The sequence below is a fragment of the Berghia stephanieae genome, chromosome 3, assembly GCF_034508935.2.
Source record: "Berghia stephanieae isolate SIO BIC M18660-M18661 chromosome 3, UCSD_Bste_1.3, whole genome shotgun sequence".
Lineage (NCBI taxonomy): Eukaryota > Metazoa > Mollusca > Gastropoda > Nudibranchia > Aeolidiidae > Berghia > Berghia stephanieae.
Window position 1 is genome coordinate 67008489 of NC_088362.1, and position 27333 is coordinate 67035821.

General features: G+C 36.5%; 2 protein-coding genes across 5 annotated transcripts in view; one reads left to right on the forward strand and one right to left on the reverse strand.

The window, feature by feature from the left end:
• Window positions 1–27333, reverse strand: part of LOC144968255 (uncharacterized) — a 68133-nt gene that overhangs the window by 24883 nt on the left and 15917 nt on the right. The window lies entirely within an intron of this gene.
• The window catches only part of LOC144968256 (uncharacterized), a 13049-nt gene continuing 9223 nt past the window's right edge, over window positions 23508–27333 (forward strand). Inside the window, exon 1 of one of the 2 annotated variants that reach the window (XM_078906428.1) lies at window positions 23508–23652. The gene's annotated coding sequence lies outside the window, so the exon portion shown is untranslated. The remainder of the gene's footprint in view (window positions 23653–27333) is intronic. The other variant, XM_078906427.1, reaches the window with a different exon arrangement.

A 27333-nucleotide genomic window follows, 5' to 3' on the forward strand; every position in this document is an offset into this window, starting at 1 on the left:
CGGAGCGGGACTCGAATTCAGTCCCGTCCGATCCAAATGCGAGTGTCATTTCACAAGACCACATGCATAGACGCACAAAAAAGTGATGAGAGAATAGATTCATATGTATTGAAGGAGGAGAGAGAGCGGATTGAGTGAGTTAAGTTCTTGGATATTTATAGAAGGAACCAACTTGACGTCACTCATCTCATTGTTATTGTTTTTAGACACCCATTTTTATGATTAGTTCTCATTAAAATATATCAGACTATAAAGTTCAAGGTTCCATGTAGATTTTTGGGCTGGAGTGATATTTCTGGCTGGCGGACTTTGTGAGTATTTTAATTTAACACAGAGCATCAATAGAAGGAATGAATTTGACGTTAGTCAACCCGTTGTTATTGCTTTTAGACAGCCATTTTTATAATTAACTTATCACTAAGTTATATCAATCAGACTATGAACATTCGAGTTTGCAATTTTGTGTGTTAATATGTTATACCCCGATGGAGATGTCGTGAGTATTTTTCCAATACGCAAAACATCAATACATTTGCAATCCGATTTAAGTTTTAAAGCGATGTAGACCACGTACATTTTTCCATTTTGTGGACAATAAAGATTTATTATTAATCGTCATTATTATTATTGTTATTATTATTATTATTATTATTATTATTATTATTATTATTATTATTATTATTATTATTATTATTATTATTATTATTATTATTATTATTATTATTATTATTTGTAAAACAAATCGACAGTGCTCCCGTGGCAGGTTAAACGGGTACTCCTCGGGACTACTTGCATTCGCAGACCCCCCACCACCACCACCACAGACACGCTCAATGCTCTTTTTTTTTCTTTTTTTTTTTTTTTTTTTTTTTTTGGGGGGGGGCGTTGTTTGTAGATTATAATTCAAGGTTACAATGCCCACCCCTGTCATCCCGTAGTCAAGGCTTTTTGGCATCTGCCAATCCCAAATGTATGTGTCAAGGTCAACGTCATGTCGCGTCAACGGGTGAGGAAAAAAAAAAAAAAAGAACTGGCATATTATTATATCATCACATTGAAAATTATGAAAACTATTTTTTTATTTTGTATGAAATTCTTTATAAATTTTACGATGATCAAGAACGAAACTTTTGCCATCTACGCCATCCCTTTTGCCATCCTGGCGCAACATTTATAAAAATATTATTTAAAAAAAATAATAACACAGCATTTATTTGGCGCAATATCCACGTGCTCAGGGCGCTTTACAAGGGGTCCCAAGGCAACAGCAATATTAAACTTGAAAGACGAGACATGACGCCTGTCAAGCGATGTGACATTTTTTCCTAACAAATTCAACGAACGGCCATGTACTCATTTTACACCTGAGTACGGTGAGAAAATGTGAGTAAAGAGCATTTTCCAAGGACTCAACTCTGCGCCACGCAGAGCGGGTCTCGAAACCTGAACCTTCCGATCTGGAAGCGAGAGTCATACCACAAAACAGGGAGGGGCACTGTTCTGTCGGCCACATGACCTCAATATTAATTAAATTTTATTTAATCAATTTTTGGAGTAAAAACATAGTTCTTGGTATCAAACCTATTGTAAATTCGACGCTGATCACGAATCTGACGTCAAAACAGCGAAAATCCGAAAAAAATTGTCCAATTTTTTTATACTGCCACGCCCCCGATCGCCGATTACCTCGAAAAATATTAAGCACGGCGGGCTTTGCCAGCGATGGACCGTACCTAGGTTTATCGGCCAGGTATTTGGGCACACACATTGCGTTTTCACCCCGGTTTGCCTGATCGGGGTCTGAACCAGGATCATATCCGGGCGTGTATGGAGCCTTTTATGGTTCACGCTATTATGTTATGTCTGCTTCCCAAGCCGTCTTGAATGGTCCAGCCATGTCGTAATATTATTATAATATTCGTTGTCGCCACCGTCATGCTCCGGGGCGGAGACGACCGTCTAAGATACTGTTCTTTTGTTGGTTAAAGGCTCCATTCACGCCCGGATATGATCCTGGTTCAGACCCCGATCAGGCAAACCGGGGTGAAAACGCAAGATCGTCACTGGTAGAAAACTGAATGTGTATGGAGCCTTTAAGTTGACCAAACTTGCTTATTATAAGAGAATTATCTTTTTTATGACCAGGGGTCTGATTCATGGAGCGGGACTATGGTAGTCTCAGACTATTGCAAAGTCTGAGACTTTGTAGTCTAAGACCTTGGGAAGTCAGAGACGACGGAAAGTAAGCTATTCATGGAGTCAGACTTCGTCCCTGACCATCAAGTCTCTGACTACGCTTGCGAAGTCTCAGACTACAGAGGTCAATCTATTTTTAACTGGGGATTCCTCGGAAACGTACCACAACACGTCATAGAAATGTGTTACTTTTCCAGCTGCGCATGCGTCATATGAAGTGGCACAGAAATCATATCTATTTCTTCTTCGTGTTTGTTTTGATCTTTTTTTTTTTTGTTTGTTTTGTTGTTGTTTTTTCCCCACAAATAAAAATAGTGTGAGACAAGTTTAGGAGTGTAAAAATTGTTTGAGAATGTGTGTGTGTGTAATGTTTTAGTAAATATAAATAACGATGGCACTTAAATGATTCTTATCCACGGTGTAGCATTGTTCTAAGTAGAGAGCGGTGGGCGCTGCCTGAAGCATGGGGTCCCGAAAATACTAACGAAAGAGTGATGATGGAGAGGAATCGGTGGAAACAATACAGACAATGGGCGTTTCGGGTACAAACCCTTCGTCGGCACAACAATAAACAAATAAACGTTGAAAACAAATAAGATGAAATGCAGTATAAATTGCATCGTCTGTACTCAACGATGGTTGGAGTGTGAACGAATCGTTAGCGCGGTGTGATAGAAATGATAAGGCCAGTGAGAGACGTGACATTTCTAGAAAATAATGGACGATAAAAGACATAAATGTAATAGTAGTCGTAGTAGTAGTAGTAGTAGTAGTAGTAGTAGTAGTAGTAGTAGTAGTAGTAGTAGTAGTAGTAGTAGTAGTAGTAGTAGTAGTAGTAGTAGTAGTAGTAGTAGTAGTAGTAGTAGTAGTAGTAGTAGTAGTAGTAGTAGTAGTAGTAGTAGTTGTAATAGTAGTATTAGTAGTAGTTGTAATAGTAGTATTAGTAGTAGTTATAATAGTAGTATTAGTAGTAGTTGTACTAGAAGTAGTAGTAGTAGTAGTAGTAGTAGTAGTAGTAGTAGTAGTAGTAGTAGTAGTAGTAGTAGTAGTAGTAGTAGTAGTAGTAGTAGTTGTTGTTGTTGTTGTTGTAGAAGTTGTAGTAGTAGTAGCAGCAGTAGTAGTAGTAGTAGAAGTAGTAGTAGTGGTAGTAGTAGTTGTAGTTGTAGTAGTAGTAGGAGTAATGATAATAGTGAAAGTAGCAGCAGCAACAGTAGTAGTAGTAGTAGTAGTAGTAGTAGTAGTAGTAGTAGTAGTAGTAGTAGTAGTAGGTAGGAGGAGGAGGAGGAGGAGGAGGAGGAGGAAGTTACTATGAAACTGTGTGTTGGGGGGGGGGGGGGGGAGGGGGGAGGGGGGAGGGGAGGGAGGAGGAGTCCCTGCAGAGTGTTTTGAATGGGCAAGATGAGGAGTGTATGTGCGATTGTCGAATATTCGAGAAAAGTAAAGAAAAGAAAATAAACAAAACCAATAAATAAATAAATAAATAAATAAAAATAAATATAAATATAAAATCAAAGACTGTCGGGTATTCTTGTTCTAATCGCTGTACAATTACTTCCCCCAGCGTAGAGGACATACGATCTTGAAATTTAGTCCCAGACTACGATATTTACGCCTGCTAAATCGCGGGTGTAAATTTCACCCGTTTAGTCCCTCGTTTAGTCTAAGACTTCGCGTAGTCCGGCTTCATGAATATCTTACAACGCCTTTTAGTCTGAGACAACGGATTTAGTCTAGGACTATCGTCGTAGTCCCGCTCCATGAATCAGACCCCAGATGACTACTGTAAACATAACATGAAGATAGATAGGTGGTTGAGAGGGAAATATGGGTTAGGGAAAGAGATGCTGAGAGAGAGAGAGAGAGAGAGAGAGAGAGAGAGAGAGAGAGAGAGAAGGAGGAGGAGGAGGGGGAGGAGGAGGAGAGAGGGAAAGAGAAAAAGAGAGGGGGGGAGGAGAGAGAGAGAGAGTGTGTGAGAGAGAGGAGGAGAGAGGAGGAGAGAGAGAGAAGAGAGAGAGAGAGAGAGAGAGAGAAAGACAGAGAGAAGAGAGGGGAATAGAGATAGAGAGAAAGAAAGAGAGAGAGAGAGAGAGATTGAGAGAGAGAGAAAGACAGAGAGAAGAGAGGGGAATAGAGATAGAGAGAAAGAAAGAAAGAGAGAGAGAGAGAGATAGAGAGAGATAGAGAGAGAAAGAGAGAGAGAGAGAGAGAGAGAGAGAGAGAGAGAGAGAGAGAGAGAGAGATTACTCTGCTAGGGTGAGTTATGGATTGATTTTCAATTTATTTTTTTGGCCCAATCCCCTACCCGACATCTACTCATCCAAGGTCACTACAGGTTTTGTGTCACTTTGACACTTGATGGCAGCCTATCTAGCTTGACGTCATAAAAATGCAAGTGTCACCAAAATTCATGCAACTGACAACAGGTGTCAAAATTTGACACAAGACATGATGATGAGTTTTCTATTGCTCTATTTATGACTTTAAAAATGAATGTCTCTATTGCACACTGTCAGGGTTTAACACCATATTTACTGTACTTCCACAGTGACATGGTTGTGGTTGTTGTATATTTGATGTCTCATCATTTTAGATCACATTAACTGTTATTTTTCCCCTCAATTTTATTGATCTCAATCGGCAATATCGGTTTTCTACACCGCTCGCACACGGATAAGCCACCTGGACGATTTTCATAGAAAAATATTTGACACCGCAAAACGGCGAATAATGTCAAAGAAAATCCCAAAAATCTCGGAATTCCGCGGAATGGAGGAAGATTATCATTACTGTAAACTTTGTCCAGATAACTACTGCTAGAGTCTACACATATTTTGGTCTACTATAAACTTCTTATTTCATAGATTTTGGCTAGCGAGTAGGCCATTTCATACATTTTAACACGGATGCTTTTAGTTGATAAATTTTGGCCAGAAAATTTTTACTTCACTCATTTTGGCCCGATAACTTTTACCTTACACATTTTAGCCACAAAACTTTTAACTTTTACTTTAAACATTTTGACCAGACGCTTTAACTATTTTGGTCAAAGAAAATTTAGTTTTATACATTTTGGTCAGAAAATTTATATATTATACATTTTGCATTGAAAACATTTACTTCACAAGGTGTTGGTAAGAAAACTTTTATTTAACACATTTTAAACAGAAAACTATAACTTCACATCTTTTAGCCAAAATAAAAAACCCTTTTACTTCAAATGTTTTGGCCAAATGATTTTCATTACATACATGTTGACCAGAAAACTTTGATTTCGAACATTTTTTTTTATATCAAGCTTATATCTAAATTGTATAGATTAAAGCTAGAAAAGTTTTACTTCACACATTTTGGTCAGAAAAATATTTCTTACGTTCATTTGATACATTTTGCCCTCAACACTTTTATTCATAGATTTTGACAGATGTTTTTGTATGAAAATGAGCTACCGCATATTGGGTGTTACTAATCAGTTGGGATAATATCTTTTAAAATGGCAGCTAGTACGACAACATATCCCTGGGTTTTAAAAAGTATTACCGATTGAGATCAATAAAATTGAGGGCAAAGATAATAGCTAATGTGGCCTAAAGTGATGCGACATCAAATATCCAACAACCACAACCATGCCACAGTGGAAGTACAGTAAACATCCTTTTTGTGGTTCTTGCAAATGCGGCAAGTGTCAATAGCAGGACACAGTTACTCATTTAGAGAGGAGCGAGAGATAAAATTGATTCAAAGTAATTCGCACTATGACGACACAAATGAATGCTGGGTTACCTCATATCCTTGGTTGATGGACCCCGCTTTACTTCCTCATACTGTGTTAGCTACGTTATGAAACACAGAGAAACGACTTCTCACTGACCCTGCATGGGGCATAAAGTATGCGGAGCAGATTTTAGATAATGAATAACCACTTCTAAAGATAATATGTCTGATCATCGTGTCGCTCGCAGGAGAAAACCCAAAATCCACGAGTACGCCAGTCTGAATCGTGTTTAATTCAAGCCATAATCACAAAGGAGTTTTCCTTGAATTGACTTCTTGCAAAAGGTCCTGACTCTTACAATGCAAATTTGTTAGGGTTTTTTTTTTTTTTTTTTTGGAGATTTCGCGAGGAAGCAGTTGTACTTGTGGGAGACACAACACACACACACACACACACACACACACACACACACACACACAGGTTCTTATGGCGAGATCTGGAGGGCCGCGCCCCAGACATTTGGTGCATTACTCGTGTTAACATGGGAGATAGGCCTGCAGGCACCATTGCCGTAAAAGCAAAATATATGACTGCCAAGCGATTCGACCATTTAAATCCAAAGGCAGCGTCTACCCTTATGCACTCTACCTACGTGGATGATAGTATCGAGAGCGTACCTACTGTACAGGAGGCACGCCAACTGACATCGACATAGAAGTCATCTGAGCAAATGTTTATTTTAGGCCATTGGCCAATAGTCATAACATCTCTCTGAACAATTAATTATTCTAACAATTATAATAATAAAGGGATAACATTCTTTTAATTATCGTTTATACCTTAAAAAACAATCAGTAATAATAATAATAATAATAATAATAATAATAATAATAATAATAATAATAATAATAATAATAATAATAATAATAATAATAATAATAATAATAATACACATTTATACAGCGCTCATTCTCGTGTAAAACCCAAGCTCTGGGCACTTTACAGTATAAATTATCAATTTTAGGTGAAAAAAATACTAATAATAATAATAATAATAATAATAATAATAATAATAATAATAATAATTATTATTATTATTATTATTATTATTATTATTATTATTATTATTATTATTATTATTATTATTATTATTATTATTATTATGATGATGATGATGATGATATAATAATATAATAATAATAATAATAATAATAATAATAATAATAATAATAATAAATAATAATAATAATAATAATAATAATTCATAGCCAAATCAAGGATTCAAAGAGTCAATAAAAACAAATACAGTAAAAATGTGTCTTGAGATTCTTTTTAAAGGTAGGTAAAGACTTACACTCCCTCAGACCACGTGGTAGTTCATTCCAAATCTTGGGGCCGAAACAAGCAAACGATCTATCACCAAATTTTGTTCTTGATCTTTTTTCCGACATTTTCGTTTGGTCATTACATGATCTTAAAGTGTAATTTTCAAATTTACACCTGACCACGTGATCTGTGAGATATGCCGGTGCTATACCAGTCAAACACTTATAAACAAGACACGCTGCTTTGTAATGTGTGCGATTTTCAATGGGCAGCCAGTGGAGAGAGGCCAACAAAGGGGTTGCATGATCAAATTTTTTTTGCCAAAAACTAATCTTGCTGCACTGTTTTGCAGTAGTTGTAATTGTTTAATAGAAGCCTGAGGCAAGTTGACAAGCAGGGAGTTACAATAATCTAGTTTCGAAAAAATGAGGGAAACAACCAATGTTTTACATGCTCCAATTGCAATATACTGACGGATCGAACTGATTTTCTTCAATTGAAAGTATAAAGATTTACAGAGAGCAGAAATGTGAGCTGACATTCTCATTTCTGAATCAAAATAGACACCCAAATTTTTCACAGTCTTTGAATCTTTGATCTTTTCATCCCCAATCAACACCTCAAGACCATCATTCACCTTCAACTGCCCTCTATTTCCCACAATCATAAAAAGATGTGAACAAAATATCCAACCAGGTCTATTAAGGATATGTATAATCCAAAATCAAGAGGTAAACCACCCCTACACAACAGATATCCCTGACACCCGGTATGCAAAGTTAGGTAATCCAGCAGAGATATATGACTAAGCGCATACTATCCCTGGCCCCGGGCAAAGCTGAGGAAGCCATTCACAAAAAACCCAAAAGTTATCAGGGTCATCAAGGCACTTTGACCCTAGCAAATAACTGCCCACCTTACAAAGTCTAAAAATCAGGCAAACAGTGATAGTTGACTGAGTGCATACTATCCCTGGTCCGGAACAGAGGCTGACTAATAGTCAAAGCCCCGTCCCATACTACTATCCCTGTTCCGGAACTGAGGCTGACTAACAGTCAAATCCCCGTCCCATACTATCCCTGGTCCGCAACCGAGGCTGACAAACAGTCAAAGCCCCGTCCCATACTATCCCTGGTCCGGAACCGAGGCTGACTAACAGTCAAAGCCCCGTCCCATACTATCCCTGGTCCGGAACCGAGGCTGACAAACAGTCAAAGCCCCGTCCCATACTATCCCTGGTCCGGAACCGAGGCTGACTAACAGTCAAAGCCCCGTCCCATACTATCCCTGGTCCGGAACAGAGGCCGACTAACAGTCAAAGCCCCGACCGAATAAAAATCAGACGTAAATAGATCGCTTGATACAAACAATCTGGCTGATGAGGCCTAGACAAAGCACCTGACATCTATGGTCAGAGTAGTCTAAAGTATAACGGCAGAAAACCGTGCCGGTGACAGGTGACTTAGTGCACACTACCCCCGGGCCAGGACAACAGATTAAGCACCTAGAGTCCCGTAGGTCATTAGAGACGTAATGACAGTAAAAAAGGATGATCAATCCTGGACATATAAGCTATGTCCGGAACCTCACAAGAGGGTTCCCTGGCATTGACAAACTTTACCTATGCCTGCTCCAAACGCAAATACCACGAGCGAAGCAGCATAGATCTACCTGAAAAATAAAAATAAAATATAACTATAGTATGACCCAAGCATTTGAGACACAAAACCGTCTCAAATGTCTAAAATATGAATGCCAAAAGAGCTAAAAAACGGCAGAAAACCGTACCATTGATAGATGACTTGCTTAGTCAATACTATCTCCGGTCCAGGGCCAAAGGCTTAGGCAGCCAGAGTCTGGAAATGATGTGGGTCATACATAAAGATTGCTTGATACAAACAATCTGGCTGATGAGGCCTAGACAGAGCCTCAGACATCTAATGTCTGGGTTGTCTAACGTATAACGGCAGAAAACCGTGCCGGTGACAGGTGACTTAGTGCACACTACCCCGGGCCAGGACAAAAGATTAAGCACCTAGAGTCCCGTAGGTCATTAGAGTCGTAATGACAGTGAAAAAGGATGATCAATCCTGGACATAATATAAGGTATGTTCGGAACCTCACAAGAGGGTTCCTTAGCATTGCTATTTGTACCAATGACTACTCCAAACGCCAAAAACACGAGTGGAAATCTCATAGGTATCCCTATCCAAACCCAAAAATCCCTATGCAGTGAGTAAATATCCAACAATTATAATATGTGCTATCTCACATGATGAAAAATTGAAATAAATGTTCTCTCACCTGTATGCTCCAGGCCCAAAGATTAAGCTTATGTAGTTCGTTAGAATAATTACGACAGTAAGAAAGGATGATCGATCCTGGACATAATATAAGCTATGTCCGGAACCCCACAAAGAGGTTTCATGTCATTGACAAATTATTCCTATGCCTGCCCCTAAACACAAATAGGACGAGCGAAGCACCATAAATCTACATCAAAATAAATAAATAAAAATAACTATTGTATGACCCAAACATTTGAGACACAAAACCGTCTCAAATGTCTAAAATATGAATGCCAAAAGAGCTAAAATACGGCAGAAAACCGTACCGTTGATAGATGACATGCTTTGTCAATACTATCTCCGGTCCAGGGCCAAAGGCTTAGGCAGCCAGAGTCTGGAAATGATGTGGGTCATACATAAAGATTGCTTGATACAAACAATCTGGCTGATGAGGCCTAGACAGAGCCTCGGACATCTAATGTCTGGGTTGTCTAACTTATAACGGCAGAAAACCGTGCCGGTGACAGGTGACTTAGTGCACACTACCCCCGGGCCAGGACAAAAGATTAAGCACCTAGAGTCCCGTAGGTCATTAGAGACGTAATGACAGTGAAAAAGGATAATCAATCCTGGACATATAAGCTATGTCCGGAACCTCACAAGAGGGTTCCCTGGCATTGACAAACTTTACCTATGCCTGCTCCAAACTCAAATAGTATGAGCGAAGCAGCATAGATCTACATCAGAGAGAAAAACTAACTAATGTATGACCCACGCATATGAGACAAAAATCGTCTCAAATGTCTAACATATGAATGTCAAAAGAGCTAAAAAACGGCAGAAAACCGTACCATTGATAGATGACTTGCTTAGTCAATACTATCTCCGGTCCAGGGCCAAAGGCTTAGGCAGCCAGAGTCTGGAAATGATGTGGGTCATACATAAAGATTGCTTGATACAAACAATCTGGCTGATGAGGCCTAGACAGAGCCTCAGACATCTAATGTCTGGGTTGTCTAACGTATAACGGCAGAAAACCGTGCCGGTGACAGGTGACTTAGTGCACACTACCCCCGGGCCAGGACAAAAGATTAAGCACCTAGAGTCCCGTAGGTCATTAGAGTCGTAATGACAGTGAAAAAGGATGATCAATCCTGGACATATAAGCTATGTCCGAAACCTCACAAGAGGGTTCCATAGTCTGGCGTGTTGCACCTATGACTTCTCCAAACGTGAATACACGGGAGAAGACAGCCGAGGTCTAACCATCAAAAAAAAATATTCCTCGAGAGAAAACAACTTTACACTGAACCCAAGACTAAATTAATCAATCCTCGGTGCTAATATAGTAATCCTATTTCATTCCTGTCCATTCGTACTAAACTGAATCTATTATCATTAGAATATGCCCATATAAAAACAGATAGATATGTGTGTGTAATGGATAAAGCAGATACAGAATGTTTGTATACATATAATACACTAGTCAATTGTTAGTACCACTAACTGTTAGATTCTCTGTCATACTACCATAACAGTGTAAAGCTGAGAAAATTGATGATATACTAAGACCTTCTATCTTCTCACGTAATAAACCATGCTAGCAGCTACAAAAAATCATTCTCCCACACTAGCATAGTAGGTATCGAGAGCAAAAAGCCTATGCTCCTCTACTAGTAACGAAATACCGTAGTAATAAATTAAGGCTCCTGATTGAAAAAAGGTGCAAAATCATCAGTATAATATATGCCATCGTAAAAGCATCTAATGAAATATTGAACAATTGACACGTGTCTATACATATAAAATACAAATTAGCTGGAAGTGCCAGCTATTAAGTAGTGTGCCTCAATAACATAATGGTATAAAGCTGGGACCATTAGTGACGTCTAGTTAGTCACTAAGACTAAGACCACATATCTCCCCAAAGTTATAGACTATGTATACGGCTCCAATATATCAATGTTGCCAAAATCGATATGTCATATTTTAGGCATAGAGAAGACAAAGGCTTACTCCTCTCCTAGTCCTAGCACCAAAATAGTACTAAAATAAATTAATGCTCCTGATAGAAAAACAAAAACAAACAAAAAACAAAAATGATATATCGTCATTATAATATGCCATCATAACAGCATATAATGAGTATTGAAAAAATGTCAGTGTCTGTATATATAAACCAGTTCCAATAAATCATTGTTGTCATATTAGTCCTATATTAGGCATAGAGAAGACAACATCTTGAAGTCTTCCTTCCAATCCTTTGTAACAAAAAACTGTGCTAAGATATGCCCCCTGAGTGAATGGAGGTCCACCATCCTGGCATAAAGAAGAAACTTATATAGTCTTGTGAGGGTGTGAGATGGCTTCGTTGTTAGAAATCAACAGACGCATTGCCAAATAGACTAGAAATTCTCCAAAGTAATCCGACCCTAAGGAAATGCGATCATATTATAGACGGTCATATTTACATACAAATAAGATCTTATATATATATATATATATATATATATATATATATATATATATATATATATATATATATATATATATATATAGCGCAAATCCACTAAATGTGTTCAGAGCGCTTTACAAAGGGTCACTGTCCAACAGCAACATTTAAAATGTAGAACGCTACTAGATGTCAATGATATTGGTCGATATTACCAAATTCCCAGACAGCACGTTAATGGTCAAATACACATTTTACACCTGAGTAGGTGAGAGAAAGCAACAAGTATATAATATAGTAAATCATTGGAGAATGTGAAAAAAGAGCCTTTCCCGAGCACTCAACTATACCCCTAAACAAGGCTGGAATCCGACACCTTCCGATGCGACCGCGAGTGTCATATCACAAGGCCACATAGGATAGCCGCACATTATAACATTTTGTCAATATTTTTTAATCCGCGGATAATTGGTTATGAGTAGATAATCGTTACAGGTCTAGCTCACATAGCCTCCATCATAGTTTCTCACATGTCGGTAAAGAGAATAATAACTGGATAACAAGGCCCATAACTCATCCATTCTATGTTCCTCAGCATAATCATAAAGAGCCAATAGTAACCGAATTACCCCGTTCCAAAACGAACTTAAGCCAAAACATGTGAGAACCTCATGCGACGATAGAGCTGCTAGCAAGGCCTTCGTATAGATGTCGCTGGCTGCTAGCCATAGATGTCAGAAGATATGCCCCATTAAAAATATAGATAACGATTAAAAAATCGCCATTCTTCCCCCGAAGCCAACGGCACATAATAACAACCAAAAACCATAATTATTATTGCCTAAGAATTATGGTTCCAAAAATAAATAGCATCAAAGGGTGTAATCTATTATACTGCAGTGCAATTGAAATAAATACACCGAAGTACTCTCAGGTTAGCCATATCGCCTCTTGTATAAACATTACATTATTCAACATCAACCAAGCAACTCCGCGCCATAATGATCCCGCGCAGTCACAACAATAGCCAAGGCCGCTTTAACTCTAAAATTCAACCCGCCAATAGCGACAACCACCAAATATCCATGGGCGGAGTAGTCAAGACTGTTCTCAATCAGTAAAACCTAATCGTTGTGAAGAAAATGACAGGATTTCCAGTTTCGCAGGATGTTTCCAGCTTTGATTCAAAAAATTAAAACATGTAGATATGGATCCCATATTATCCGCGGGTGAAAATTATTAACTTTGTACTTTGATAAAAATCGGGAAAAAGGTTCGACTTTGATGATAAAAAGTGAATTAGATAAGGATTATTGTAAACTTTTAAAAGTACCTATTCTTATTATGAATAACTTGTAACTCCCTAATTTGTTGGTCGATTTTGTCATTCGTAGTATCAATTTTATTATAATAGAGAGATAGGAACTTCAGAGTGGAAAAATGGTTGGTAAACAACAATGTTATATTCTTTGATCAACCAACACTGTCCATTCCTGTAGAATTATGAGTCAAGCATATCAACGTGTTCGACTAATCACATGCTCTTTAACTGGCCGGCCGAAACAAAGACGCTACCTCCCGTCCCGGGATTACGTTATTGTTATGCAAAATATGTAACACCTTCCGCACCACCAGAGGGTAGTTGCAATACCCAACGAGCGATGGAAGCGATGACATCAAAGAGCTACTCCACCACAGCGTTTGGATGGCTTTGCGAGATCTAAAAGCTATAACCGCGAAATGTCATGTTATTCCGACTCTTAGTAATATCGAAACGTCTCATCGTCTCATCTACTCAAAGTAAAGGGAGGGGGTGTCAATCGGATTCAATAGTCTGAAGTCACGTCCGCCCAGCAAAGAAAATTGGCACTATTTTTATTCTTCATTCTGGCTAGAACTTCACCTGTCATGTGATCCGAATGTATAAAAGTAAAAAACATGATCAGTAGGTTACTATCCCATCTATCATATTAAAATTATGATATAAGCATCAAACGTATAGTAAATTAGGCACGGGTTTCGAAGGTTTCTATTCAGTGAGTAATTTATGATTAATTTTTGAGTAATTTCAACTATAAGGTAAGATACAGTGGGCAGAAAAGGCGTGTATTTTAGTTAATCACACACCATCAATACACAAATGCCACTTTTACTGACTTGACATTGAACACGCCCATATAGAATAGAAGGAGCCCCTAATTTTCACGTCTCCAACGTAGGTTACCGATAGTTTACATAGTTGAGCCTTGCGACTGTCCCCCAGGGGCGTGGCTATATTCCTCTACACTTACTGAGTGTCTATCCACAGACTACCGTCCTGTGTTATCTATGTGTCTATGTGGGGAGGGGGGGGGTGCTAAGTACCAGATACCACTAAGGATGCACGTTGCTAATGAATATTAATTATATGGATAATTCTTCTTCAAACCCGTGACATCTGACCATGGCGTACTAAAAGAGTCATAGTAGGGCTATGCATCTGACTGATTAGATCAAGCCTCATAACATTCGCTGTGTTTGGGTGTAGTCATTCCGTCTATATCCCTCGAATCAGACCGCTCCAAAACTAAACCACACCCTTAGTCCCCGATATGGCCACACCCCTCATATTATGATTATGCCCATAGTTTGATGTGACAAATTATTGAAACAAGACTAATGTGAACCTCTGATGTTCTGTCCTGACGTAACTTATGTCATTTCCCGTGGATTCAGGAACATCCCTACCAGAAAAAGACGTGTGGAAATCACGTCTAAGACGTAATCAGTTCCTTTGAACCCCCTACAACAGGGAACTGAGGAACACTGATGATGCCGGGTTGTGGAATAATGTCCAACCGCGCCCTCATCGTATTGGTCCCCAAGTATGCTAAAATCTATTATCTAGCAGCCAAGTTCCTACAACTAAACAATCCATGAGCAAAAACACCTAAAACATATAAATAACTAAATAGAACTCATCAAAATCATAACAACAATATCATATAGCAGCTACTGAATAGCTATCAATTATATATATAAAAACGTAATAAAGATAAGAAACGGCGATGCTTGTATAATCATGGAAAAGGCAGGGTGTTAAATGAGGCAACTTACTCTCAATCTCCAGACACAGTGATTATACAAAATTAAATCAATGTAACGAATTATTTAAAACACGATACACAATAATCCACTGAAATACACTCAAGAATTAAACACATCATTAACTTAATAAAAAATTACAAAAAGAAGTAAAGATTCCTACAATAGCTGGGTAGTATTAGTATTATAATTCTCGTCACCAATACGAGAGAGAGACCAAAAATGCGTGTGATCAGTTAGACGGAAAGATTCCAAGTGATCGGTAAATGGATGGTTCATCACTCATATGAATTCACAATTCGACCAATTGTGTTGTAGAATAAACTGTTTTTTCATTAGAAATAGTTCGAATCTTACACGTTTTGGTGAGATTTCTATTTCATATCCCTTATCTTATCTTTTGGGTGACATTGACCTTGGTTTTGGTTTTGATTTTGGTTTTGGTTTACTAAACTACGAAGTGATTCCATCGACTTTCGGAGTTAAAAGAGTGAAACAGAGAGGATTGGACTTCAAATGCAGGTTTTGAATAACCTCTTCCGGAACCATTTAGGTTTTGTAAGGAGTATTTTTTTTTGAAAATAGGTTGAACTAGTGTTTGAACTGTCTTGTTCAAGGATATCCCGCACGACTGTAGTTGAGGCTATTTGGTCCCTGCCGGGGAGAAGAACAAAGGTTTACTCATAACCTTTGTGGGATCGACATTAATCATGTCATTGATAATTTTAGAAGGACGACTGAAAACGTTATACTTTAATGGTAACAAAATAAAATTGAAAATTATGGCAAAACTTTGGGTGTCGTATCCGACATCGCACCTCTACAACAGTTGTAGGACATATCTGCTTCTGTTTGTAATAATATAGGATCACCAGTCATATCTGCTATGTCTCTACTCTGTCGATGGTAATTCTGCAGGGTAAGTAGTCAGCACTTTGAAAATTCAAAACTTTCTGCTTTTGTCAAATCCTCGAGAAGGCCTCAAAAAAGCGAAAGACATGGAAAAGTCTTTTATTTTGTAACGGTTTCAATAATTTATGATACAATACATTTACAGAAAAACTATTATTGCACACGTTTTGTCAAAAAAAAAACAAGTTTCATTTACCTTATGAAGTTCTAGTAGAAAACATTTTATTTTCTCACATTTTGGTCAGAAAAAGTATACTTTACATCTTTTAGTCAAACAAATGTTACTTTGCAAAATTTTGCCTGGAAAATTTCGTTAATACAGTTTATCCTGAAAACTTTTATTTCATTGGTTTTGACGTTCCTACAATTTTGTCAAAAGAATATTCTAAATATATAATTGTTGACCCCCTAAAAAATTGTTTACTTCATATATTTGGCCAGAAAACATTCATACATTTTTGCTGGCAAACGTTCATACAATTTTTAACCAGAAAACTTTTACTTCACACATTTTGATTAGAAAATTAAATTTGATACAATTTTTTGATAGAAAGACAATTTGGAAAGAATATGTATTCTGATCTCATAACCGTTGGTCATAATATTATTATATTTTGGTCAGAAAACTTTTACTTTACACATTTCGACCAGAAACATTTAATTTCATACAATTTTTGACAGAAAATGTTCATTTCAATATTGGGTCAGAACATTATTACTTTTCACATTTTGATTGGAAAACGTCCATTTCAGACAATTTGGTCGGAAAATTATTGCTTCACATATTTTTGTTAGAAATAATACTTTAGTCCTAAACTTTATCAAGATACTACTACTACAAACATTTTGGTCTAAAAACATTTCATTGCATAGATTTTGGATAGAAAGTATTCATTTCATACATTTTTACACGCATACTTTTATTTTATAAATTTTGGTCAAAATATCTTTTACTTCACTCATTTTGACCACAAAACTTTTAATTTGTATTTTTTTTTTTCACCAGACACTATTTTGATCAAAAAACTTTAGTTTCATACATTTTTGTCATACAGTTTGTATTTCATAAACTTTGACCTGAAAATGATTACTTCCCAAATGTTGGTAAGAAAACTTTAACTTCACATTTTTACCCAACAATGTTTTACTTCAAATGTTTTGGTTAGAAAAATTTTTGCTATCAAGCTTATATTTTATAAATTTTAGCTTAAAAAAGTCAATTACATCACACACATTTGGGCTTTGAACCACAAAACTTTTAATTTGTATTTTTTTTTTCACCAGACACTATTTTGATCAAAAAACTTTAGTTTCATACATTTTTGTCATACAGTTTGTATTTCATAAACTTTGACCTGAAAATGATTACTTCCCAAATGTTGGTAAGAAAACTTTAACTTCACATTTTTACCCAACAATGTTTTACTTCAAATGTTTTGGTTAGAAAAATTTTTGCTATCAAGCTTATATTTTATAAATTTTAGCTTAAAAAAGTCAATTACATCACACACATTTGGGCTTTGAAAAAAAAATAATTTCTTAGGTTCAATTGATACATTCTGTCCTGAAAACTTTTATTTAATAAATTTTGACCGTCTTGTAAATCGCCATTAGTTATTACTACACATTTGACAGATGTTTTTGTATGATATTACACTACCGCCTTAAAGACTGCACGTCTACGTCTTACACATTGGGTGTTACTGATCATTTGGGTTATCATCTTTAAAAAATATAGCAGCTGTTAGGACAGCGTTTCACTGGGATAAAATATATTATCTGCTCAGATCCATAAAATTTGAGGAAAAAACACCTGCTGTTATCTAAAAGTGTTGTGGTATCAAATATTTAAAAACTTCGACAATGTTACTGGAGAAGTACAGTAAATATAGTGTCAAACCCTGAAAATGTGCGTTAAAAACATTCATGGTTTAATGTCATAAATAGAGATAATGTATATCTGGTTCATAAAATTTACTATTCCTACACAAAATTTTTGTTACATTTTCAATTAGGTTATGTCTTGGTATGATAACCATAATGTAGGACATGAAGTGATGGAATTGTCTTTTCATTTTTTTTTCATCAAAATCTATTTCACGAAGTGAGTAACTTGGCAAGGACATGTTATTGTATTAAGTAATTGATCAATCAATATCGTGTATTGTAATGATTGTTGTGTTTCATTTATTTATTTCTTGCTGCGAAAAAAAATTCAAGTCCATGATACAAAACACGAAACCCGCCGCATGTTGAAAATGACGGGTACAAGTATTACATCAGACAAGAATATTTTTTTATTAAAAAGCAGTCAAGTGAAATAAGTCCGTGTATTAAAAGTTGTTGGGGTTTTACAAAAGCTTTTGTCATCAATTCTTTTTAGTTTTGATTCAGATGTAAATTTTTCATTAACTCAATCAAAGTGTTTCCAAAAATGATATTGGGTAAAGAGAATATGACTGTAAAACATGATATTGGTTTTAACTTGTGTGGACACATGGACATTGCTTATCGGTCGTATTTCTATTTAATTGATCCTTCGTGAAATTTCAATGAAAACATTCACCTCCTATTGCACCCATCTACTAGTCGTATTCACATAGTAAAGAGGTTTTAATTTGTCGATGGATAGATTGTCTAACTACCATATCAAAACGTCTTGATTTCGAATTCATTTTCTAATCTCTATACCGGAGGTTTCTACAATATCAACATTGTCTACGGGGATTGTATAAAGTGTATGACGTCATCTCATTTATTTTACCAGACCTAGACAAGAACGCTACCTACTTTAATTGCATTAAATAAAATTCTCCGTCGTCTTATCTTAAAAAATAAAGCAAATGGCATTTAAGACGGAAATTACAAACTACAAGACCCGCTTTAGAAAAATGACCCAAGAAAAAAAAAACAACACAGCCATACATTATAATGCTTCCATCCCAGTACAGTAAATCACTGGAAAAACTACATAATTCTTTAAAAATTGATTTATTGAGACGACAAGGGTGACAGCAAACAGACACTTTGTTGCTAAATTCACCAATTAACCATGTGTCGATTTCATATGGTGATCCCTTTCGTTGATAAGTGGTAAGGCGTAAAACTATTAAACAAAACTTCTCATGATTAAATCTGTATAGAGATATTACACCTATTTTAAGTCAGTTTGAACCTATGATTATTTAAAAAATATATCAACATTGATTACCGCGAGTAATATTGTGCGTGACATCGTGTTATTTTTGGACATTTTCGTATTTGAGATTCACAGACATCACCAAATCAGGACAATGCAAGTACTAACGTGTCTGTGATTACGGTTTATTAAGTCCAGATCATAATTTGTTAATTCGAAAAATAGTCGTTTGGTATCATCGATTCAAAATCCATTTTCAAAGAGAGAAGGGGAATACGAAGAAAGGGGATTTGACTGACATGGTATCTACTTTAATCTGTTTTTCTATTAACAATAATCTGAATCGAATAAAAGAGTTCATCATAATTTCAGTGCTGAGTTCACTTCTTGAAACGAATGTATTTGTTACACCCTGCACTATCTTTGATTTATCTCTTCTTCGTTTGGTGGGTAAATTATCTTTACGGTTGCATCATTGGACACGCGTGATAATTATTTTTTAATGAACATTTATATATTTCAAGATCTTTTTTAGTTAAATAATGGAATATTTTTTTGATGCTAGAAATTTTAAAGTCATGGTGCGATGGTAATGGTGAGGTGATACAAAATAAAATGAGATATTTAGAATGTAGTGTCCAATGAGGCGAGATAATCAAAATTACAGTCACAGTTACTTAAGTTGATAGTATAGTTGTTTTTTTTTTCTATAACGTTTTCGCGAAGTCTTGTGATGAATGACTAAATAACTCGAACTAATTATTTAGAGCAGCTGTATTCCATTTATTGAATTAGACTGTAAAATATGAAGAAGGAGGGGGGTTACACTTGGAGATGATCATTGTTAACAAATCATCATTGTCAATTAGGTGATAACACGAACGGAATATAGATGTACCAATACGGAGTTATAGTTAGACACCGAAGCTCGCCTAACGAACGACTTGCCCAACACGTGACCATTTTTTTTCTCGCGTCCTCTCGTCTAATCTCGTCACTCCGGAATAGAAAGAGGAGGCGGAGTTCATATGATATAACGCAATGAAAGTTCTGTCCGATGACGGGTGGGGGATATCACCTCTCCAAAACTTACCTTATTATATGAGATCTTGAGATTCTTATCCAATCATCGATTGCTCGTTTGACAGTTCGCTTGTGAACAGTTAGGAGACCATCTCTTGATTTATGGGCAGGCGGCTTTGCGTAAAGGCGGTGAGTGTTGTATACATCAAAGAGTACCGCTGACCGATGGGTAAATAGTGGTTTTGTAACCCAAAAGCCCTGCCGTCTCGACTGCAAGGTCTTGTATGTAATAGTTGCGTCACCATCTCAAGGCTCAGGAATTAATTAGTGAGCTGATTCAAACAATGTGGGTTTCAAATTTATCGTATACGTAATCATTTGGAAGCTACATAGAAAGGTGTTTTTGTGTAATCCCTTTCACACACACACACGCGCGCGCACACACACACACACACACACACAAACATATACAAACAATACACATCCCTGGTCATCTATTGCCTATATTATTAATGTTAATATATACATCCCATGCTGATTGTCACTACCCCCCCCCCTCCAACCATTTCCACCATCCAAGTACCAGCGGCCTTTTCTCTTTGATTTCGTATCATGGTCTACCCGAAGCCCAACACCTCGATTGTTTGTGGGTCAACCCCCCCCCCCCCTCCCCCCACCTTCCCCCGTAATCAATTTATAATTTTCTCTCTGTATAGAGCGCCACATGCACAATTATATACTATTGAATGACACTGACCTTGCCCCTCCCCTAACACAAGCCAACAGCAACCCAAGCTATCCTCTATCACGTGACCTTAGATCCGATGCTGCATACCGCTTGAGAGTCTTCACTATCCAGATCTCGTTCATGGTCACGTGAGAAGGCTATATCCGTTCGGGTTCGGCGTTCGGGTTCGGCGTTCGACCCGATTTCGTTAAAAGCCTAATAAGACGTGACGAGTGAACGAAGATTATTCCCCTGCCGTCTGTTTTTACGAGTATCGAGTGTGTCATAAGACAAGGATAGCAAGAAAACAACGAAGTGTTTTGCTCTCGACCATGTGTCGTATTCACACAACGATTCTTTATTGATCAAATTGTAAGGCGCCTATTTATCGCACGAAAATGTCTCAAGTTCAAATCCGAATAGAGATGCGAGATCTATTATGAGTAATTTTGAACCTATGATTATTATTATTCTAAAATATATCAACATTGTTTAAAGTGAGTGTTATTAACTTATTGTGAAATTCAATACAACAACCGTGTCGGTTTCATGAAAGTTTAACAGCCTGTTGAAATAAATATGTAAGGAACAAATGGATCTTTAATCAATACAACGCAATAAGTCTTTTTTTTTTATACTATTGATTATGTTTCATCTTTTTTCGCTGAGTAAGCTTTCTGCGCGATTATGGGCTTTCAGAGAAGACAGGAATCGTAAGAAAACGACGAATTGTGTTGATCACGACCATGAGTCGTGGTCGTGATCACACACACACACACACACACACACACACACACACACCGATTCTTTATTGATCAAATTGTAAGGCGTCTATCTATCGCACGAAAATGTCTCAAGTTCAAATCCGAATAGAGATGCGAGATCTATTATGAGTAATTTTGAACCTATGATTATTATTATTCTAAAAGATATCAACATTGTTTAAAGTGAGTGTTATTAACTTATGTGACGTTGCGTCTTCGTATCTATTCACAGACATTACATTAGGACAATGACATTAAAACATGGACTTTTTGTTATCTATTCTTTAAATCTTATCAATATAGCTATCGCACATCTAAGACGAAAATAATTACAAAGTGTGTAAAACACACAACAATAATACAATCAACACAAGGATTAGATATATCTTATACTATAACACAATTACACTATAATAAAATAATCATAATACATATTTTTCTCCTGCGCATGTATGTTCAGAAATAATTACAAAACACACAATAATACAATTTTAAAAATAACTACAAAGTGTGTAAAACACACGACAATTATAAAATTAACACACGTTTTACATATATCTAATACTATAACAAACTAACACACTACTATAATAAAATGATAATACATATTTTACAATTTAATAACGGTTTATCCTACACATGTATATTAACGACATTAATAATTACAAAGTGTGTAAAACACTCAATAATACAATTAAAAATAACTGCAAAGTGTGTGCAACACACAACAATAATACAATTGACACACCTATTACACATGTGTAATACTATAACACACTTACACACTATTGTTATAAACTGCTGATCATGCAATTTTTACTTTAACAATTTAACAAGGGTTTCTCATGCTTTTTATATTACTACTTATGCTGACCATCTTTATCTCTGATCCAATTTTCGACTCCCGGGCATAGCAGGTATAAGTCGTGAATACATAACCGGTTGTTTTAAATTGTTGTGAATACGTACCAAGTTGATCCGCAATACGCTTCAACAGTTCTGACGTCACTTCCCTCGTAATGACGCATGGTAACTTAGTAACTGGCTCTAAACTATCGGAACAATGGCGGACGCCCTTATGAAATATTTCTCCTACGAGCATAAAAGCGTATCCATCGGGGAAAAAACATTATAAGTCTGATCATGTTTTGACTTTTACACATTCTGATCACAAGACATATGAAAAGTTCTAACCAGCATGAAGAATAAAAAGTACAGATTTTCTTTGTTTAGAACCACGATGGCCGCCGTTGCTGGGCGACGTGACATCAGACTATTGAATCTAATTGTTGAACATTATCGTGACTATTCTAGGGCTGTTTTTTTTATATAAAGTGTCATTAACACTTATCTTTAACTCTCTCTCTCTCTCTCTCTCTCTCTCTCTCTCTCTCTCTCTCTCTCTCTATCTATCTATCTATCTATCTATGCATCTCTTTCTCTTTTCCTCTCTCTCTCTATCTATCTATCTATCTATCTATCTATCTATCTTTCTATCTATCTATCTATCTATCTATCTGTCTATCTATCTATCTATCTATCAAGCTATCTATCTATCTATCAAGCTATCTATAGACTTCGTGAAGCCCCAGGTTTGAGAACATTTGCCAAGATGAGGGTCATTTTAATCGATCTGTTTTTGAATTACGAGTTTTCTGGCAAAATATTTAAATACAAGTTTTTCCGGAGTATGGCAGTTAACTGATAAAGGTATTTTGCCTGAGGGCTTGTTTCGCCCTTCGTTCTCATTTCGCGACGACGGCACTTGGGTGGAAATTACTGTTATTCGTTGTTTGTGACGGAAAGCAAGATAGATATGGTTTGCTTCAGTGTGTTAGTAGACTATGTGTGTGTGTGTGTGTGTGTGTACGTGTGTGTTTTTGTGTTTATATTTTTACGTATAGCATGTATAACTGTGCATCTAATTAGATGAAAATCGTGAGGGAAAAAGAGGACCCATGACATCAATTGAATATTATATATAATCCAGACATATCGGTATAGTTGTCACTCGCACTGGACAAGTCAGGTAAGAGCTTTAATAAATGTTTAGGAAAAGTTGAAATCTTACATAACAAGTAAATATAACATCTGAATTATAGTATGAAAATTACCAGTTCACACTATTATTTATTCTTGTAATTTATGTTTCAGTGTTACAGTTCATTCATTTTTATATATTGACTCACTGCGTATTTTGTTGAATTGTACGGATATGTGGTCTAGTGGTATGACTGTGACACTCGCCTTCGGACCTGAAGGTCCAAGTTTCGATTCCCGCTCTGAGTGGCACATAGTTGAGTCCTGGGAAAAGGTTATTTACTCATATTCCCCCACCTACTCAGGTGTAAAATGTGTTATGGCCGTTGACAGCTTTATCTCAATATATTATGTGGAGGAAACTAACAACTTCCATCCGGAGTAGTATTCGACGAATTTGAGCCCGCCACTCAAACAGAACTATTATCCGCGCTGGGAGAATTCTCTTTACCAACTGGCCCAATACATTAAATTCCTTCATGGCTTGTACTTTCGTGTACAAATATTTTGGTTCCTGTTCTCACTCGTATCATAAATGCTAGTTTGTTTATTGGAGATGTGTCTTACAATCTTAAACATGCTATTGTCATTCCAATATTAAAGAAACCCAGCCTTGACAATAATAAATATGGCTACGCAGTCTCTGTGGACGCATGCCGTGAATGAGTGCGTCACTTCGAGTTTGTCAGTCTGTTTCTATTATCCAGTTAGCAATCTGCTCCATAAATCTCTGTCCAGTGCAAGCGTTCTTAGCTTTAGAATGTCATTATGTGTGTTAAGGTGCTGATGCAGTGGATGTTTCCTTGTGTTGTTGAAATCAGTTCTTCGGTTGTTGTTTCTAAATGTATTTGATAATTTTTGAGATCTTGATTCAATGTTTTTGGAAGTGAAGTTGGTGTACGGCCTCTGTATTTGGCTCCTTGTTTGAAGTAATCATCCATTGAGGATTTTGCTGGAATATTTTCATCTCGTCGGAGCACGTGTCCGAACAGTTTCCATCTTTGTTTCTTTATATGCGTACTTACTGGTTGTACTCTGCATCTGTCATATACATCCTCATTACTGATATTGTCTGGCCAATGTACCCCAATAACTCGTCTCAATTGTTTGCGATGTTGGGAGTCCAGGGTGTCCAAATTCTTTTTTGTAAGACCCCACGTACCACAGTTGTACATAAGGATTGGCAGCACTAGCGCTTCGTAAAGGCGGGTTTTTTTTTCATTAATGATTTTGGTCCTGTTCCAAAAGTTGTGTAGTTCTTTGAATGCAATTTGAGCTAGCCGTTTTCTCTGTTTGATGTCTTCATTCTCATTAATCAAGTTTCCGAATTTTCTTACACTTTTCCATTCCCCTTGTTTCTTGTTAACCACTGTAATGTCTGTTTTGGATTCGTTGACCTTTAGATTCCAATGTCGCAGTGTATTTGATATTGTTGGTATGTGCTTCATCGCCAGGTCTGCTGTATCAAATATGATATCAACATTGTCTGCGTAAATCAATTCGCGGGTAAGGATTTGAGGAATCGGGAGTTTGTATTAATTCTTTTAGTGCTGCTTCCAAATATACGGTAAAAAGGATTGTTCTCGGACTTGGGGAGTTCCCAGCGATGCTAAATGTGAAACTGTCTTCGTACCAGATGTAAATGTAAGTGTTGTGTTTGCCAGCAGTGATCTTATTAGTCGGCTACGATCTATTTCGAGAAATGAATTTAGTACCTTCAAAAGTGTTGTTCTGCAGATTGTATCAAAGGCAGAGCTCATGTTAATGCCCAGTACAGTGAACTCCTCTTTGTATTTTTCAGTTCTGGCTTTCAACCACCTATGAGCCCATACAATGTCACTGGTACTCATATCTTTTCTGAATCCGCTCTGTGTCGGTACAGATATCCCTCCACCTTTGATCTTTTTCTGTTGAGTATTAATACGCTGAGCAGTTTTCTAAGTGTTGAAAGATGAACAATTGGTCTTAGATTTTCTAGGGTCCTTATTTCCTTGTTTGGTTTATTCAACAAAATTAGTTTACCGGAGCCGAGATCAAGATGTGTTTTATGTTCGAACATTCCATTAAACATATTAGCAATGGCGACTAGGTTTGGTTCAGTTAGACATTTTCGCTCCTCTTCTTTGATGGTATCAATTCCCGGGGCCTTATGATTGTTAAGTTGGTAAATAGTTACACTAACCTCAAGATCGGTTATGTGTTCTTCCAGTCTTGATTCGGGGTATTCGAATGGTTCTGTCTGTTGGTCCCCTTTGTACTTATTCTCGAAGAAGTTTTTAACTCTTTCAACTATTTGTTTGTCATCACAGATTACTTTACCCTCATCATGATCATCAGATATTATAAGACGACTTTTTAAAAAATCTTTTTAATGTTTTTAACAGCTTTGATTATTTTCATGTTGTCTGGGGCTGTTTCTATTTCCATTGCTATGTTGTCGATTTTTCTTTTATAATTGATAATAGATTGTGCTTTGATTTTATGCATCATTTGATTTCTCTGTGTTTTCCACTCTCGTTTTAGTTCTTCATCTTGGCAACTGTTAATATTGAGTTGCTTTTGTTCTTCTGAAAGTTGTTGGAGGATTGGACAGAAGCTCCTTTTGAAATTTGTTGTCTTTTGAAGAGTTTCGTTTCTGACCGAAATGATAGTGTCGATCAATGTCTGGTACTGTATGGCTGGGCCTGTTTCCGTATTGATATATATATATAAATATATATATATATATATATATATATATATATATATATATATATATATATATATATATATATATAAGCTCAAGTTTGTTTGTCAGTTTGTTTTTGAATCCACTACGTATATCTTCATCTTTGAGGCTAGTAAAATCTGATGCTGCTTTTGGTCTGGGTTTAATCAATCTTATTTTACTGACAGCTTGAAAGTAATTACTAACAGTCTGTGGTCAGTGTTTACGTTTGTTCCAGAATTGCATTGGTCAGGTGTTTTTTTTTGTTTGTTTGTTTGTTGTTGTTTTTTTTGTTTTTTGTTTTTTGTTTTTTTTTTTTTTTTTGTAACGTTCTGGGACAATAACAAAGTCAATTTGGTTATAAATCTTTACGATATTGTCATCCACTTTTATTGATCCTTCCTATGTGATTATATGTCTAGATGGATGCTTGAATGCCGAATTGGCAATAAACATTTGGTTTCCTGTGTAAAAAAAAACAATTAGGCGTTGACCATTATCATTTCTTTTGCCTTTGGAATAATTGCCTAAACAGCATTCACCTTCTTATTTCTGGCCTATTTTTTAGTTAAAATCGGCCACCAGTATGACATCTTCTTTTCTATGTTTGTTTGTGAGGTTTTCTATTTCATCATAAATGTTTTCTCTCTCGTCGCGTCGATAACTGTTGATACTGCGGTGGGCATATGAGTGTTGATTATTATAGTAGATCTGTTGTTATTTAATATATTTGTCGAGTTCTTAATTTTTAATACTGCTAGTCTATCATGAATGATCCCGTATGTTTCTAGATGTGGTAGCCATGCCTGAGATATTATAAACCCCAAGCTCCCCTGTCTGTTTTTGTGTGGCAAGGTTATTAGTCGATTTCCCTTCAATGATCTGGTCCGTTTCGGGTCGTTTCGTTGTTTGAAGGCATGCGATATTGAGATTGTATTTCTTTAAATCATTGATAAGATTGGT